The sequence below is a fragment of the Gavia stellata genome, chromosome 31, assembly GCF_030936135.1.
Source record: "Gavia stellata isolate bGavSte3 chromosome 31, bGavSte3.hap2, whole genome shotgun sequence".
Classification (NCBI taxonomy): Eukaryota; Metazoa; Chordata; class Aves; order Gaviiformes; family Gaviidae; genus Gavia; species Gavia stellata.
Window position 1 is genome coordinate 281,314 of NC_082624.1, and position 18,116 is coordinate 299,429.

Here is an 18,116-nt window from a genome sequence, read left to right on the forward strand (position 1 = left end):
CACCTCTCCTTCACCACCAGCAGCCCTCCCTTACCATCAACAAGAGCTGCACGGTTGCGCTACAGGACTTGCCCTGCTCTTGCACCCTTTCCCCAAGCTGCCGGGAATGGGACCGCGGGCGAGAGAGGCGTTCGGCTTGAGCCAAGACACCTCTTCTCTGCGCCTCCTCTGGAGCCAAGAACACCGAATGCAAGCAAGAAACTCTACGGAAAGCTTGCCTTGCCCAAGTGCTATGCCCATGACGGCAGGCCGAGAGAGTCCAGCTCCGACTCCTCTGAGGGCACCTCAGGAGACTGGAGAGGAGCCCTGGAGAAAAGGTTACACTTACAGAGAGCAGCCACTTTAATACGATTCCAGTGGCATCGATGGTGAGGAGAAACTCTTCAGAGTATCTCATCGTGAGGATCCTGCTTCGGCTCATAAGGAAACCGATGCCCCTGAAGACAAGGTCGTCATCCTCTCCGAGCCCTGCGCCCCAGCTCAAGAGCACCACGATGTCATTCACGCACTCCTTCACCAGCTCCTCTGGAAGGCTTGTCTTCAGGGACGGCTGAGATCAGTCCAGGGGGACAATTTTGAGGTCATCTGGAAAACGGCAAAGGAGGAGCGAGGTCAGGTCGGCAGCAGCTCCGCGGGCTGAAATACACTTTGGGGAGCTGCCCACCCCACCGGCAACCCTGTGTGACAGGCGCACCTTGTGCAAAGTCCTGGCCAAAATCCAAAGCACTCTGCAAACTGAGGTGTCGGGTGGAAAGCAAGGCTTTCTTCCAAGCAGAAGGAGGACAAAAGAGGCATGACCATCGGGCAGGAGCCCTCTGCAGGAGATGGGTCCAGCTCCCAGGGCCACCGGGAGGGTGCCAGCCCCTGCAGCTGTGCCACGCTCAGGCCAGCAAAGACCGCACAACAGCCTTGAGGGTCAGCCTGGCCATCCCGCCCTCCGTCCTCACGACTGCTCCGAGAACGTCTCCGTTTTCGGTGACGCAGATGTCACACAGAGCTTGCGTTTGCACAAGGTGAAGATGTTCCCCAGGTCACAGCCCAAGGCCTCATGCTGCCGCCTTACCAGGAATGTCTCTCTTGGCGTGGCTGATCCCCTGAGCCTGTGCAACTCTCTCCGACAGACGAAACCTGGGTGCGATCTCGTCCCTCTTCACTTCACTGATGTGCTTTCTCAGCACGCAGAAAACACCGAGCACATCTATGGCCACACCCTGAAACCAGCAGAGAGCAGAGGAGCACAAGAAGGGCTTTAGAGGCACAAATGGACGGAGGACTCACCTTCTAAGAGATGTGCAAGGTAAAAGCCAAACAAATTATCTCGGAGCTACACCAGGCCCAAGGGGCGTCGGGCAATTGAGCAAGCCCTGAGAAGGGTCCCAGGCTCTCAGCTGGGCCTCTGCCCTCCAGCACTGAGGGCTACAAGGGGCCACAAAGGCTCGAAGCCTCGCTTCTACTGCAACTGAATCCCCTTCTTGGCATCCGCTGTCGACGGAGCGGCTCTGTCACACCTTTGTGCCCTTCTGGGGCATTTCCTCTGCTTTCCCGGGATGGGATGGACACTTGCACTTCATGGTCAGGGGCTGTCTGCCACCTGATCGTGGAAACCATTTCCAGGCACATGAAGGACAAGCAAGTCATCAGGAAGAGTCAGTACAGCATCACCAAGGGGATGTCATGCTGGACCAACCTGAGAACCTTCTACGCTGACATGGCTGGCTTGGTAGATGAGGGGAGAGCAGTGGCTGTTGTCTACCTAGACTTCATTAAGGTTTTTGGCACTCTCTCCCAGGAGGTCCTCACAGGAAAGCTGATCACGTATGGTCTGGATGAGCAGGCAGTGAGGTGGATTGAAAACTCTGTAAATGGCCATGCCCAGAGTGTGGATGTCGTGGTTTAAGCCCAGCTGGCAACTAAGCACCACACAGCCGCTCGCTCACTCCCCCAGGTGGGATGGGGAAGAGAATCGGAAGAGTAAAAGTGAGAAAGCTCGTGGGTTGAGATAAAGACAGTTTAATAGGTAAAGCAAAAGTCGCACAGGCAAGCAAAGCAAAACAAGGAATTCATTCACCACTTCCCATCGGCAGGCAGGTGTTCAGCCATCTCCAGGAAAGCAGGGCTCCATCACGCGTAACGGTTACTTGGGAAGACAAACGCCATTACTCTGAATGTCCCCCCCTTCCTTCTTCTTCCCCCAGCTTTATATACTGAGCATGACGTCATATGGTATGGAATATCCCTTTGGTCAGTTGGGGTCAGCTGTCCCGGCTGTGTCCCCTCCCAACTTCTTGTGCACCCCCAGCCTACTCGCTGGTGGTGAGAAGCAGAAAAGGCCTTGACTCTGTGTAAGCACTGCTCAGCAGTAACTAAAACATCCCTGCTTTATCAACACTGTTTCCAGCACAAATCCAAAACACAGCCCCATACTAGCTGCTATGAAGAAAGTTAACTCTACCCCAGCCAAAACCAGCACATTCTCCACCCCTTATTCCATACCATTTACGTCATGCTCAGGTCTCACACTATTCGATGCATTCTCATTAACCATCACCCCCCTTCCCATCCTTTGATAGAATACACATATACCATTCCCTTAGTCTATGGACCACCCCTGTAAAATGTCCACAAATATCCGCAAATGTCCACAAAATGTCCATTGAGTTCATTTGGTCCATGACTTTGGGCTCCATCTGTGATGGTGGTCACTCAGGACAGGAGAGGTGTTGTATTGCATGGAGCTATTGGGCACCAAAGCCAGCTCAGGTGTGGTCACTGCTGCACTTGCACTGCTTCTTGTAAAGCTTGTCCTCCAGTGGTTCAGGTGGTTCCTGCTACAGTAATTCCTGTAACATGCAACTCAAATCATGGGTTACAACAATTTAAAGGTATTTCCATTACAACCTCTACCCCAGTCCCTTTGGACCAGACCACAGGGCTTAGCACTGCAATGAACTCCTCCCCTTGCTCCTAGCCTGGCTAGCAACAAGGGGTTCTTGCTATAATAATTCCCATAACATGCAACTCAAATTCCAGGTTACAATAATTTAAAGGTGTTTCCATTACAACCTCCACCCCTGGTCCCTTTGGACCAGACCATAGGGTTTAATATTGCAATGAACTCCTCCCCTTGCCCCTGCTCTGGCTTGGACTTATCCACAGACTGCAGTTCCTTAGGATTGTACCTGCTCCAAGTGGAGCCTTATCTGTGTGCCACAGTCTCTTCAGGGGTATACCTGCTGCAGCAGAGAGCTATCCACAGCCACAGTCGCTTCGAGGTGCACCTGTTCCAGCGTGGCCTTATCCATGGGTCACAATGCCTTCAGAGATATACCTGCTCCAGCGTGGCCTTACCCACAGCCACAGTCCCTTCAAAAGTAAACCTGCTCCAACATGGCCTTTCCCATGGCTGCAGTCTCTCCAGGGGTGTACCTGCTCTCTCGTGAGCTTATCCATGGCCTCACACTTTGAGGTGCTCCAGCATGACCTCATGCACAGCCGCTGATGCTTCCGGGTGTACCTGCTGCAGCATGGACGTATCCACAGCCACAGATGCTTCGAGGTGTACCTTCTCCTGCGTGGGCTTACCCTTGGGCCACAATCCCTTCAGAGTTACACCTGCTGTGGCACAGACATAACCACGGCCACAGACGCTTCGAGTTGTACCTGCTCTGATGTGGGTTTATCCATGGCCACAGACGCTTCGGGGTGTCCTGCTCCCACATGGACTCATCCACAGGTCACAGTCCCTTTGACTCGAGTTCATACTGGAGTTCCAGCCTGTCCAGTACAGCAGCACAGAAACAGCAGCGATGCCCTGGCCATCTGCCAGCCCAGGCGCATGGCCATTGCTGTTATCAAAATGTTCCCGGGCACAGCAGAGTAAGATGATAAGCAGTATGGCAGTACAGCAAGCAGCGAAAGCAAAAAGCAGCCACTAACGAGCACTAGACTCTAATAGACAGTAAGGCAAGCAAACCCCATGGCAAGCACAGGAGCCTGCCGATTAATAGCTAAACAGCAATAACAGCTATAAATTTGATCTAGCACATTCCAATCAAACCTGTCGTTATCTTGAACCCTTCGAGCCCCACGTTGGGCGCCAAAAAGGACTGTCGTGGTTTAAGCCCAGCTGGCAACTAAGCACCACACAGCCGCTCGCTCACTCCCCCCAGGTGGGATGGGGAAGAGAATCGGAAGAGTAAAAGTGAGAAAGCTCATGGGTTGAGATAAAGACAGTTTAATAGGTAAAGCAAAAGTCGCACAGGCAAGCAAAGCAAAACAAGGAATTCATTCACCACTTCCCATCGGCAGGCAGGTGTTCAGCCATCTCCAGGAAAGCAGGGCTCCATCACGCGTAACGGTTACTTGGGAAGACAAACGCCATTACTCCGAATGTCCCCCCCTTCCTTCTTCTTTCCCCAGCTTTATATACTGAGCATGACGTCATATGGTATGGAATATCCCTTTGGTCAGTTGGGGTCAGCTGTCCCGGCTGTGTCCCCTCCCAACTTCTTGTGCACCCCCAGCCTACTCGCTGGTGGTGAGAAGCAGAAAAGGCCTTGACTCTGTGTAAGCACTGCTCAGCAGTAACTAAAACATCCCTGCTTTATCAACACTGTTTCCAGCACAAATCCAAAACACAGCCCATACTAGCTGCTATGAAGAAAGTTAACTCTACCCCAGCCAAAACCAGCAGAGTGGAGATAAGTGGCACAAAATCGGGCTGGAGGCCAGGAACCAATGGAACACCCCAGGAATCAATTCTGGACATGCAGAGTTGGACATGGGTCCAATCCTGTCTACCATCTTCATTGCCCTTTGGGACCACCCTCCAGGAGACCTGTCTCTCAGTCTGCCTCCCATCCCTCGCCACGCGTTCCTCCCTGCTCCCGGTCATGACTTCTGGTCCCCTCCCGTCCCCTCCCTAACCCTTCAGGGCCACTCCGCTCCCCTGCCTGTGAGCTCCCGTCACCCACCAGCCCCTCTCTGCACACTCACACCTCGGACGTGTTCCTCCATGGGTGCTCAGACCCACCTTGCTCCCCTCCCTGGGACTGCCCGAGCCCCGGGGCACCCCCCTCCCCGTACACACACCCCTGCAGCCAGAGCCCTCCGTGGGCAGCCCACTCTCCTCCTCTCCGTTCAGCAGCTCGCAGATCCCTCCGATTCTCCTCTGCCTTCACATCCCCCCATACCCCTCCACGCTGATGCCAATCCCTCCTCATTCCCACACTGATGGATGGCGAAAGGGCAAATAGGATCAGAATTGACCAGATACATAGGATAGGATAGGATAGGATAGGATAGGATAGGATAGGATAGGATAGGATAGGACAGGACAGGACAGGATAGGACGGAGTAGAGTACAGTAGAGTAGAGTAGAGCAGAGCAGAGTAGAGTAGACTAGAGTAGATATTTCAGCTGGAAGCAACATGCAACCACCCTCTGGTCCAACTGCCTGACCGTTTCAGGGCTGACCAAAAGTTAAAGCATTTTAGTAAAGGCATTGTCCAAATGCTTCGTCAACAACGACAGGCACGGGGCATCGACTGCCTCTCTGGAAGTCTGTTCCAGTGTTTGAACACTGGAAGTGCTTCCTAATGTCAAGTCTGAAGCTCAGAGCACTCTGAGGGAGGCTGCTGGGGGCGGGGCGGAACACGGGGAGCCCCCGCATTCCCTCCTGGGAGACCACCAGACAGAAGCCCGGAGACGGCAACCCCAGAGAGTCCTTAGCAGCCAACAGACAGAACGGACCATGGCGCTGCCAGCACTCCGGCTCCCACCGCGCGGCTCCCGGACCCCCCTGGCGCCCCGGCTGCTCCAGCCTTTACACCGGCCCAAAACCTTCTACCCTCCAGGTAGGGACTGACCCCAACCCCTCCAGCCCGGGGACGCTCTTGGCAGAAGGAGCGGAGCTGACCACGGGCCATCGCTCACGGCTTGCTTTCAGGCTCAGCCAACATGTCCCAACGACCCGGGCAGGAGCAGCCCTTCCCCGCAGCCTGGGCACCCCCGGCGAGGGTGGCACCCCAGGCCCCCCCGGCACCCCCAGCAGGTATGGCACCCCTCTCTCTTCGGGCACCCCGCCACCTTCAGCACCTTCAGCATCCCTCAGCCCCCACGCACCCGCAGCACCCCCTGACCTCCCCGACACTCCCAGCACCACCGTCCCACCACCACTTTTGGCACGGGGCTTTAGCAAGCCCGGGCCAGAGTCCCTGCCCTCGCCTGCCTGACGCATGACCAGTAAATCCCATTTCCAGAGAATTTCCCAAATACTTGGCGCCACACCTATGTTTCACCTCCTAGAAGCCAATCTCCTCCCCGATTTGCAAATCCGTCCCCACGGCACAGCAGCTCACCCCGTGGGGAGCACCCCGGCCACAAGCTCCCCACGGGCCTGGCGTAGACTCGGGGGACATCAGCCATCGGGGCCGGCTTGGCGGGTGCCCATGGAGGGTCCCCCCGGCCCAGCACGGCTCCCTCTCACCCACACAGGGCTGCGCATGGCTCCATGCGGCTGCTTCTTCGACCCCCGGGTCTTCGCCTTCCAGAGCATGAGCACTAACCCGCCTCCAGCGGCCACCTCCACGCTTGGCCATGGCGCCGTGTCTCTGCCAGGTGCTGCCCTGTGGGGCCAAGGCGGCTGCGGGACCCCCCTGGCCTGGGCAGCCCCTGGCACCCCCCAGGGCCAACCGCGACTCCGCGCCCCCTCCAACTCTCAGCGGAGAGCGGAGGCCCCAGCCGTGCCGGTGCTGCCGCCGTGCCTCCCCAACTACCAGCACGTGGAGAGGCAGTTTGCACGGCTCTCCATCTCTGACACGGCCACCACCATGGGGGCAACACCCGAGATGCTGCTGGATCGCTCCCTGCTCAGCCAGGACGGTCCCAGCTGCGTCCCCATGCCTGGGGACCCTGGTGACGCCGGAAGACCCATCTCCAACTGCCACAGCGCCTCACTTGCGCTGCCCACTGAGCTGCTCAGTGCCACCTACAGCGTCCCCGAGACATCCAGCGCGGTCCTGAGCCTGCAGAACATCACCACCATGTGGATGGGGCCCCAGGAGCCGTGCTGGGATGCGGCGACGGACCTGCCACCGTCCCAGCGGCGGAAAAGGCGCAAGAGCACCTGGCCAATCCCAGCCAGCAAGCGCAGGGCTCTGGCAGCCAGCACTGGGCTGGGAGCGTGGGATTAGACCCACAGCAGGGATGGGATGGGGAGCTGGGGGGTGGGGGTGTGCTTGGGGGGGTGGAGGGGTGGGGTTATAGTAGAACAGCTTTGATGAGTCCTTCCCTCTTGTTCCTTTTCCATTAAAAGCCCTTTCTCCACAACCACTCTGTGCCTCTCTGGGAGCGGGAGGGAGCGCAGGGGGCACCGGGAAACGGCACCCAAGAGGCGCAAAAGCCCCGCTCAGCCCCACAGCAGAGACGGCGAGCCCCAAAGGGCGCCCAGTCGCCCCCAGGGCCCACTCACTGCCAGCGGGGCAGGCAATGCCGGCGGGGGGACTGCCCTGTCCCCTTCCCTGGGGGAAGCAGCCCTTTGGCGGGGGAGCCAGGACAGACGGGTCCCTGCAGGACTCACGGACACGGCCCCATGGGGAAAGCAGCACGGAGCCCCTGGGACAAGGGCACACCTGGGGGGCACGAGGGGGACAGACACACCACAACAAGGGCTGCAGCGCCTTTGCCTTGAACATGACCAGCGTCCCCTCCAGCGGGGACAGGGCTCGCCGCAAAGCCCTTCAAAGCCTCAAGACAATCACGCCCTTCCGTGGCTTCCACCGCGCTCAGATCCGCAGCCCGGCTTTGCCTCACTGACGCAGCAGCAAAATAACCCCAAATCACCCCAAGAATGACGACGGAGGGAGCTGCAGGACAGGCAGGGACCCTCCTCCCCTCGATAGGATAGGGTAGGGTAGGGTAGGGTAGGAAAGGATAGGGTAGGATAGGATAGGGTCGAGTAGAGTAGAGTAGAGTAGAGTAGAGTAGATATTTCAGCTGGAAGCAACATGCAACCATCATCTGGTCCAACTGCCTGACCGTTTCAGGGCTGACCAAAAGTTAAAGCATTTTATTAAAGGCATTGTCCAAATGCTTCGTCAACAACGACAGGCACGGGACATCGACTGCCTCTCTGGAAGTCTGTTCCAGTGTTTGAACACTGGAAATGCTTCCTAATGTCAAGTCTGAAGCTCAGAGCACTCTGAGGGAGGCTGCTGGGGGCGGGGCGGAACACGGGGAGCCCCCGCATTCCCTCCTGGGAGACCACCAGACAGAAGCCCGGAGACGGCAACCCCAGAGAGTCCTTAGCAGCCAACAGACAGAACGGACCATGGCGCTGCCAGCACTCCGGCTCCCACCGCGCGGCTCCCGGACCCCCCTGGCGCCCCGGCTGCTCCAGCCTTCACACCGGCCCAAAACCTTCTACCCGCCAGGTAGGGACTGACCCCAACCCCTCCAGCCCGGGGACGCTCTTGGCAGAAGGAGCGGAGCTGACCACGGGCCATCGCTCACGGCTTGCTTTCAGGCTCAGCCAACATGTCCCAACGACCCGGGCAGGAGCAGCCCTTCCCCGCAGCCTGGGCACCCCCGGCGACGGTGGCACCCCAGGCCCCCCCGGCACCCCCAGCAGGTATGGCACCCCTCTCTCTTCGGGCACCCCGCCACCTTCAGCACCTTCAGCATCCCTCATCCCCCACGCACCCGCAGCACCCCCTGACCTCCCCGACACTCCCAGCACCACCGTCCCACCACCACTTTTGGCACGGGCCTTTAGCAAGCCCGGGCCAGAGTCCCTGCCCTCGCCTGCCTGACGCATGACCAGTAAATCCCATTTCCAGAGAATTTCCCAAATACTTGGCGACCCCTCTCCCGTTTCACCTCCTAGAAGCCAGTCTCCTCCCCGATTTGCAACCCCGTCCCCACGGCACAGCAGCTCACCCCGTGGGGAGCACCCCGGCCACAAGCTCCCCACGGGCCTGGCGCAGACTCGGGGGACATCGGCCAACGGGGCCGGATTGGCGGGTGCCCATGGAGGGTCCCCCCGGCCCAGCACGGCTCCCTCTCACCCACACAGGGCTGCGCATGGCTCCGTGTGGCTGCTTCTTCGACCCCCGGGTCTTCACTGTCCAGTGGAGGAACACGAACCCGCCTCCAGCAGCCACCTCCACACTTGGCCACGGCGCCGTGTCTCTGCCAGGTGCTGCCCTGTGGGGCCAAGGCGGCTGCGGGACCCCCCTGGCCTGGGCAGCCCCTGGCACCCCCCAGGGCCAACCGCGACTCCGCGCCCCCTCCAACTCTCAGCGGAGAGCGGAGGCCCCAGCCGTGCCGGTGCTGCCGCCGTGCCTCCCCAACTACCAGCACGTGGAGAGGCAGTTTGCACGGCTCTCCATCTCCGACACGGCCACCACCATGGGGGCAACACCTGAGATGATGCTGGATCGCTCCCGGCTCAGCCAGGACGGTCCCAGCTGCGTCCCCATGCCTGGGGACCCTGGTGACGCTCGCAGAGCCATCTCCAACTGCCACAGCGCCTCACTTGCGCTGCCCATGGAGCTGCTCAGTGCCAACTACAGCGTCCCCGAGACATCCAGCGCGGTCCTGAGCCTGCAGAACATCACCACCATGTGGATGGGGCCCCAGGAGCCGTGCTGGGATGCGGCGAGGGACCTGCCACCGTCCCAGCGGCGGAAAAGGCGCAAGAGCACCTGGCCAAACCCAGCCAGCAAGCGCAGGGCTCTGGCAGCCAGCACTGGGCTGGGAGCGTGGGATTAGACCCACAGCAGGGATGGGATGGGATGGGGAGCTGGGGGGTGGGGGTGTGCTTGGGGGGGTGGACGGGTGGGGTTATAGTAGAACAGCTTTGATGAGTCCTTCCCTCTTGTTCCTTTTCCATTAAAAGCCCTTTCTCCACAACCACTCTGTGCCTCTCTGGGAGCGGGAGGGAGCGCAGGGGGCACCGGGAAACGGCACCCAAGAGGCGCAAAAGCCCCGCTCAGCCCCACAGCAGAGACGGCGAGCCCCAAAGGGCGCCCAGTCGCCCCCAGGGCCCACTCACTGCCAGCGGGGCAGGCAATGCCGGCGGGGGGACTGCCCTGTCCCCTTCCCTGGGGGAAGCAGCCCTTTGGCGGGGGAGCCAGGACAGACGGGTCCCTGCAGGACTCACCGACACGGCCCCACGGGGAAAGCAGCACGGAGCCCCTGGGACAAGGGCACACCTGGGGGGCACGAGGGGGACAGACACACCACAACAAGGGCGGCAGCGCCTTCGCCTTGAACACGACCAGCGTCCCCTCCAGCGGGGACAGGGCTCCCCGCAAAGACCCTCAAAGCCTCAAGACAATCCCGCCCTTCCGCGGCTTCCACCGCGCTCAGATCCGCAGCCTGGCTTTGCCTCACTGATGCAGAAGCAAAATAACGCCAAATCACCCCAAGAATGACGACGGAGGGAGCTGCAGGACAGGCAGGGACCCTCCTCCCCTCGACCCTGGGCACCTCTAACTCACCAACACTTCCAACTCGTCCTGTTCCATACTGGGTGCGTTGGCTGGACGTTGACTTCCTTTCTGCCTCCCAAGTTCACGTCCTCACTACAGAGCTGCCTCCAGCACTGGCACAGTCTTGCAGCCAGGAACGGCGCTGGCCTTTGAAACTCTTTGCTCCTTCCCAGCCAATACAGACGTTGAACCTCTGGACTATCTCCAGTCATCCAGGGCCACCCGTGGGCCCTGCAGGCGCTGAACTGGCAGTACCGCTTGGCTCCCCACATCCCCGTCTCCTTCCTTCACACTGTGCCCCAGCTGCAAAGCCCTCTGCAGCCCCAAGCCCTGCAAGGTGACCACCAGACAGTCCTTCGAGTCATTGTCAGTTGGGGGCTCTGCGGGAGACCATCATTTCCCAGGAGGAAATGATGGGACGTTCCCAGATGTTTCCCAGGAGGCCTTAGGTCTTCTCTGACAGGGCTCAAAGGAAAGACACACTAGGGATATAATGGGATGGAGCAGGGAGGTGTCCTTCAGCACATTAACTGCAACGCACGGGCAAGTGTCCCAGCGGGACTTGTGCAGGGCAGGTCTTTAACCAGCCTTGAAGAGGGGCTTCTGGGGGACCCGTCAACACACAGGGAAATTGAGAGGCTCTCTTTTAAAATCCTTTTTGCCATCACCACATCTGGGTCTACAGCTGTGTCGGGAGGGTAAAGCACAATCCCTCTTCCACATTAATCCAGGTGAGGCCACTCGGAGTCAGGAGTCAGAAGGAACACACATGGAGGGAGCTGGGAACCCTTCCTTTGAGGAGGGATTCTTGGATAACCTCAGGAGCAGGCAAGGTCTGGCAACACAGCCCTACCAAGCAGGAGCTGAGAAGCCAAGCACATGCACTCACATGGGCAGCGCACGGATCCCCCCAGGACACACGTGCAAAGCAGCAGCTTCGTTGCCTGATACCACGTTAACCCTTCTCTGTGGGTTCTGCAGAAAGCACAGAGACGCGGCACGTCAGCCCAACCAAAGGAGCTCCTCACTCACAAAGGCAGCAAGCCTTCCCACCGCTCAGCGCAGCTGCCTCAAGGAAACTCCCTCCTACACCTCTCCTTCACCACCAGCAGCCCTCCCTTACCATCAACAAGAGCTGCACGGTTGCGCTACAGGACTTGCCCTGCTCTTGCACCCTTTCCCCAAGCTGCCGGGAATGGGACCGCGGGCGAGAGAGGCGTTCGGCTTGAGCCAAGACACCTCTTCTCTGCGCCTCCTCTGGAGCCAAGAACACCGAATGCAAGCACGCAGCTCTATGCAAAGCTTGCCTTGCAGACGGCCATGCCTTGCCCAAGTGCTACGCCCATGACGGCAGGCCGAGAGAGGCCAGCTCCGAGTCCTCTGAGGGCACCTCAGGAGACTGGAGAGGAGCCCTGGAGAAAAGGTTACCCTTACAGACAGCAGCCAGTTTAATACGATTCCAGTGGCATCGATGGTGAGGAGAAACTCTTCAGAGTATCTCATCGTGAGGATCCTGCTTCGGCTCATAAGAATGGACACTTGCACTTCATGGTCAGGGGCTGTCTGCCACCTGATCGTGGAAACCATTTCCAGGCACATGAAGGACAAGCAAGTCATCAGGAATAGTCAGTACGGCATCACCAAGGGGATGTCATGCTGGACCAACCTGAGAACCTTCTACGCTGACATGGCTGGCTTGCTAGATGAGGGGAGAGCAGTGGCTGTTGTCTACCTAGACTTCATTGAGGTTTTTGGCACTCTCTCCCAGGAGGTCCTCACAGGAAAGCTGATCACGTATGGTCTGCATGAGCAGGCAGTGAGGTGGATTGAAAACTCTGTAAATGGCCATGCCCAGAGTGTGGATGTCGTGGTTTAAGCCCAGCTGGCAACTAAGCACCACACAGCCGCTCGCTCACTCCCCCAGGTGGGATGGGGAAGAGAATCGGAAGAGTAAAAGTGAGAAAGCTCGTGGGTTGAGATAAAGACAGTTTAATAGGTAAAGCAAAAGTCACACAGGCAAGCAAAGCAAAACAAGGAATTCATTCACCACTTCCCATCGGCAGGCAGGTGTTCAGCCATCTCCAGGAAAGCACGGCTCCATCACGCGTAACGGTTACTTGGGAAGACAAACGCCATTACTCCAAATGTCCCCCCCTTCCTTCTTCTTCCCCCAGCTTTATATACTGAGCATGACGTCATATGGTATGGAATATCCCTTTGGTCAGTTGGGGTCAGCTGTCCCGGCTGTGTCCCCTCCCAACTTCTTGTGCACCCCCAGCCTACTCGCTGGTGGTGAGAAGCAGAAAAGGCCTTGACTCTGTGTAAGCACTGCTCAGCAGTAACTAAAACATCCCTGCTTTATCAACACTGTTTCCAGCACAAATCCAAAACACAGCCCCATACTAGCTGCTATGAAGAAAGTTAACTCTACCCCAGCCAAAACCAGCACATTCTCCACCCCTTATTCCATACCATTTACGTCATGCTCAGGTCTCACACTATTCGATGCATTCTCATTAACCATCACCCCCCTTCCCATCCTTTGATAGAATACACATATACCATTCCCTTAGTCTATGGACCACCCCTGTAAAATGTCCACAAATATCCGCAAATGTCCACAAAATGTCCATTGAGTTCATTTGGTCCATGACTTTGGGCTCCATCTGTGATGGTGGTCACTCAGGACAGGAGAGGTGTTGTATTGCATGGAGCTATTGGGCACCAAAGCCAGCTCAGGTGTGGTCACTGCTGCACTTGCACTGCTTCTTGTAAAGCTTGTCCTCCAGTGGTTCAGGTGGTTCCTGCTACAGTAATTCCTGTAACATGCAACTCAAATCATGGGTTACAACAATTTAAAGGTATTTCCATTACAATCTCTACCCCAGTCCCTTTGGACCAGACCACAGGGCTTAGCACTGCAATGAACTCCTCCCCTTGCTCCTAGCCTGGCTAGCAACAAGGGGTTCTTGCTATAATAATTCCCATAACATGCAACTCAAATTCCAGGTTACAATAATTTAAAGGTGTTTCCATTACAACCTCCACCCCTGGTCCCTTTGGACCAGACCATAGGGTTTAATATTGCAATGAACTCCTCCCCTTGCCCCTGCTCTGGCTTGGACTTATCCACAGACTGCAGTTCCTTAGGATTGTACCTGCTCCAAGTGGAGCCTTATCTGTGTGCCACAGTCTCTTCAGGGGTATACCTGCTGCAGCAGAGAGCTATCCACAGCCACAGTCGCTTCGAGGTGCACCTGTTCCAGCGTGGCCTTATCCATGAGTCACAATGCCTTCAGAGATATACCTGCTCCAGCGTGGCCTTACCCACAGCCACAGTCCCTTCAAAAGTAAACCTGCTCCAACATGGCCTTTCCCATGGCTGCAGTCTCTCCAGGGGTGTACCTGCTCTCTCGTGAGCTTATCCATGGCCTCACACTTTGAGGTGCTCCAGCATGACCTCATGCACAGCCGCTGATGCTTCCGGGTGTACCTGCTGCAGCATGGATGTATCCACAGCCACAGATGCTTCGAGGTGTACCTTCTCCTGCGTGGGCTTACCCTTGGACCACAATCCCTTCAGAGTTACACCTGCTGTGGCACAGACATAACCACGGCCACAGACGCTTCGAGTTGTACCTGCTCTGATGTGGGTTTATCCATGGCCACAGACGCTTCGGGGTGTCCTGCTCCCACATGGACTCATCCACAGGTCACAGTCCCTTTGACTCGAGTTCATACTGGAGTTCCAGCCTGTCCAGTACAGCAGCACAGAAACAGCAGCGATGCCCTGGCCATCTGCCAGCCCAGGCGCATGGCCATTGCTGTTATCAAAATGTTCCCGGGCACAGCAGAGTAAGATGATAAGCAGTATGGCAGTACAGCAAGCAGCTAAAGCAAAAAGCAGCCACTAACGAGCACTAGACTCTAATAGACAGTAAGGCAAGCAAACCCCATGGCAAGCACAGGAGCCTGCCGATTAATAGCTAAACAGCAATAACAGCTATAAATTTGATCTAGCACATTCCAATCAAACCTGTCGTTATCTTGAACCCTTTGAGCCCCACGTTGGGCGCCAAAAAGGACTGTCGTGGTTTAAGCCCAGCTGGCAACTAAGCACCACACAGCCGCTCGCTCACTCCCCCCAGGTGGGATGGGGAAGAGAATCGGAAGAGTAAAAGTGAGAAAGCTCGTGGGTTGAGATAAAGACAGTTTAATAGGTAAAGCAAAAGTCGCACAGGCAAGCAAAGCAAAACAAGGAATTCATTCACCACTTCCCATCGGCAGGCAGGTGTTCAGCTATCTCCAGGAAAGCAGGGCTCCATCACGCGTAACGGTTACTTGGGAAGACAAACGCCATTACTCCGAATGTCCCCCCTTTCCTTCTTCTTCCCCCAGCTTTATATACTGAGCATGACGTCATATGGTATGGAATATCCCTTTGGTCAGTTGGGGTCAGCTGTCCCGGCTGTGTCCCCTCCCAACATCTTGTGCACCCCCAGCCTACTCGCTGGTGGTGAGAAGCAGAAAAGGCCTTGACTCTGTGTAAGCACTGCTCAGCAGTAACTAAAACATCCCTGCTTTATCAACACTATTTCCAGCACAAATCCAAAACACAGCCCCATACTAGCTGCTATGAAGAAAGTTAACTCTACCCCAGCCAAAACCAGCAGAGTGGAGATAAGTGGCACAAAATCGGGCTGGAGGCCAGGAACCAATGGAACACCCCAGGAATCAATTCTGGACATGCAGAGTTGGACATGGGTCCAATCCTGTCTAACATCTTCATTGCCCTTTGGGACCACCCTCCAGGAGACCTGTCTCTCAGTCTGCCTCCCATCCCTCGCCACGCGTTCCTCCCTGCTCCCGGTCATGACTTCTGGTCCCCTCCCGTCCCCTCCCTAACCCTTCAGGGCCACTCCGCTCCCCTGCCTGTGAGCTCCCGTCACCCACCAGCCCCTCTCTGCACACTCACACCTCGGACGTGTTCCTCCATGGGTGCTCAGACCCACCTTGCTCCCCTCCCCGGGACTGCCCGAGCCCCGGGGCACCCCCCTCCCCGTACACACACCCCTGCAGCCAGAGCCCTCCGTGGGCAGCCCACTCTCCTCCTCTCCGTTCAGCAGCTCGCAGATCCCTCCGATTCTCCTCTGCCTTCACATCCCCCCATACCCCTCCACGCTGATGCCAATCCCTCCTCATTCCCACACTGATGGATGGCGAAAGGGCAAATGTGATCAGAATTGACCAGATACATAGGATAGGATAGGATAGGGTAGGATAGGGTAGGGTAGGGTAGGGTAGGGTAGGGTAGGGTAGGATAGGATAGGATAGGATAGGATAGGATAGGACAGGACAGAGTAGAGTAGAGTAGAGCAGAGCAGAGTAGAGTAGAGTAGAGTAGATATTTCAGCTGGAAGCAACATGCAACCATCATCTGGTCCAACTGCCTGACCGTTTCAGGGCTGACCAAAAGTTAAAGCATTTTATTAAAGGCATTGTCCAAATGCTTCGCCAACAACGACAGGCACGGGGCATCGACTGCCTCTCTGGAAGTCTGTTCCAGTGTTTGAACACTGGAAATGCTTCCTAATGTCAAGTCTGAACCTCAGAGCACTCTGAGGGAGGCTGCTGGGGGCGGGGCGGAACACGGGGAGCCCCCGCATTCCCTCCTGGGAGACCACCAGACAGAAGCCCGTAGACGGCAACCCCAGAGAGTCCTTAGCAGCCAACAGACAGAACGGACCATGGCGCTGCCAGCACTCCGGCTCCCACCGCGCGGCTCCCGGACCCCCCTGGCGCCCCGGCTGCTCCAGCCTTCACACCGGCCCAAAACCTTCTACCCTCCAGGTAGGGACTGACCCCAACCCCTCCAGCCCGGGGACGCTCTTGGCAGAAGGAGCGGAGCTGACCACGGGCCATCGCTCACGGCTTGCTTTCAGGCTCAGCCAACATGTCCCAACAACCCGGGCAGGAGCAGCCCTTCCCCGCAGCCTGGGCACCCCCGGCGAGGGTGGCACCCCAGGCCCCCCCCGGCACCCCCAGCAGGTATGGCACCCCTCTCTCTTCGGGCACCCCGCCACCTTCAGCACCTTCAGCATCCCTCATCCCCCACGCACCCGCAGCACCCCCTGACCGCCCCGACACTCCCAGCACCACCGTCCCACCACCACTTTTGGCACGGGGCTTTAGCAAGCCCGGGCCAGAGTCCCTGCCCTCGCCTGCCTGACGCATGACCAGTAAATCCCATTTCCAGAGAATTTCCCAAATACCTGGAGCCACAGCTCTGTTTCACCTCCTAGAAGCCAGTCTCCTCCCCGATTTGCAACCCCGTCCCCACGGCACAGCAGCTCACCCCGTGGGGAGCACCCTGGCCACAAGCTCCCCACGGGCCTGGCGCAGACTCGGGGGACATCGGCCATCGGGGCCGGCTTGGCGGGTGCCCATGGAGGGTCCCCCCGGCCCAGCACGGCTCCCTCTCACCCACACAGGGCTGCGCATGGCTCCATGCGGCTGCTTCTTTGACCCCCGGGTCTTCCCTGTCCAGTGGATGAGCACTAACCCGCCTCCAGCAGCCACCTCCACGCTTGGCCACGGCGCCGTGTCTCTGCCAGGTGCTGCCCTGTGGGGCCAAGGCGGCTGCGGGACCCCCCTGGCCTGGGCAGCCCCTGGCACCCCCCAGGGCCAACCGCGACTCCGCGCCCCCTCCAACTCTCACCGGAGAGCGGAGGCCCCAGCCGTGCCGGTGCTGCCGCCGTGCCTCCCCAACTACCAGCACATGGAGAGGCAGTTTGCACGGCTCTCCATCTCCGACACGGCCACCACCATGGGGGCAACACCCCAGATGCTGCTGGATCGCTCCCTGCTCAGCCAGGACGGTCCCAGCTGCGTCCCCATGCCTGGGGACCCTGGTGACGACGGCAGAGCCATCTCCAGCTGCCACACTGGCTCACTTGTGCTGCCCACTGAGCTGCTCAGTGCGAACTACAGCGTCCCCGAGACATCCAGCGCGGTCCTGAGCCTGCAGAACATCACCACCATCTGGATGGGGCCCCAGGAGCCGTGCTGGGATGCGGCGAGGGACCTGCCACCGTCCCAGCCTGCCACATACCAACCGGCAATGTCACAGAAGAGCCGGAAAAGGCGCAAGAGCACCTGGCCAAACCCAGCCAGCAAGCGCAGGGCTCTGGCAGCCAGCACTGGGCTGGGAGCGTGGGATTAGACCCACAGCAGGGATGGGATGGGGAGCTGGGGGGTGGGGGTGTGCTTGGGGGGGTGGAGGGGTGGGGTTATAGTAGAACAGATTGCATGAGTCCTTCCCTCTTGTTCCTTTTCCATTAAAAGCCCTTTCTGCACAACCACTCTGTGCCTCTCTGGGAGCGGGAGGGAGCGCGGGGGGGCACCGGGAAACGGCACCCAAGAGGCGCAAAAGCCCCGCTCAGCCCCACAGCAGAGACGGCGAGCCCCAAAGGGCGCCCAGTCGCCCCCAGGGCCCAAATGGATAACGGCTGGTTAAACTCTTCACTGGGAAGAAGGTGAAAAGGCACGAAGCTGACAGCAGTGTCTCACAAAACCCTCCTGGGCACCTGCAGTCCAGCCAGAACACGCCAGCCCTTCTGACAT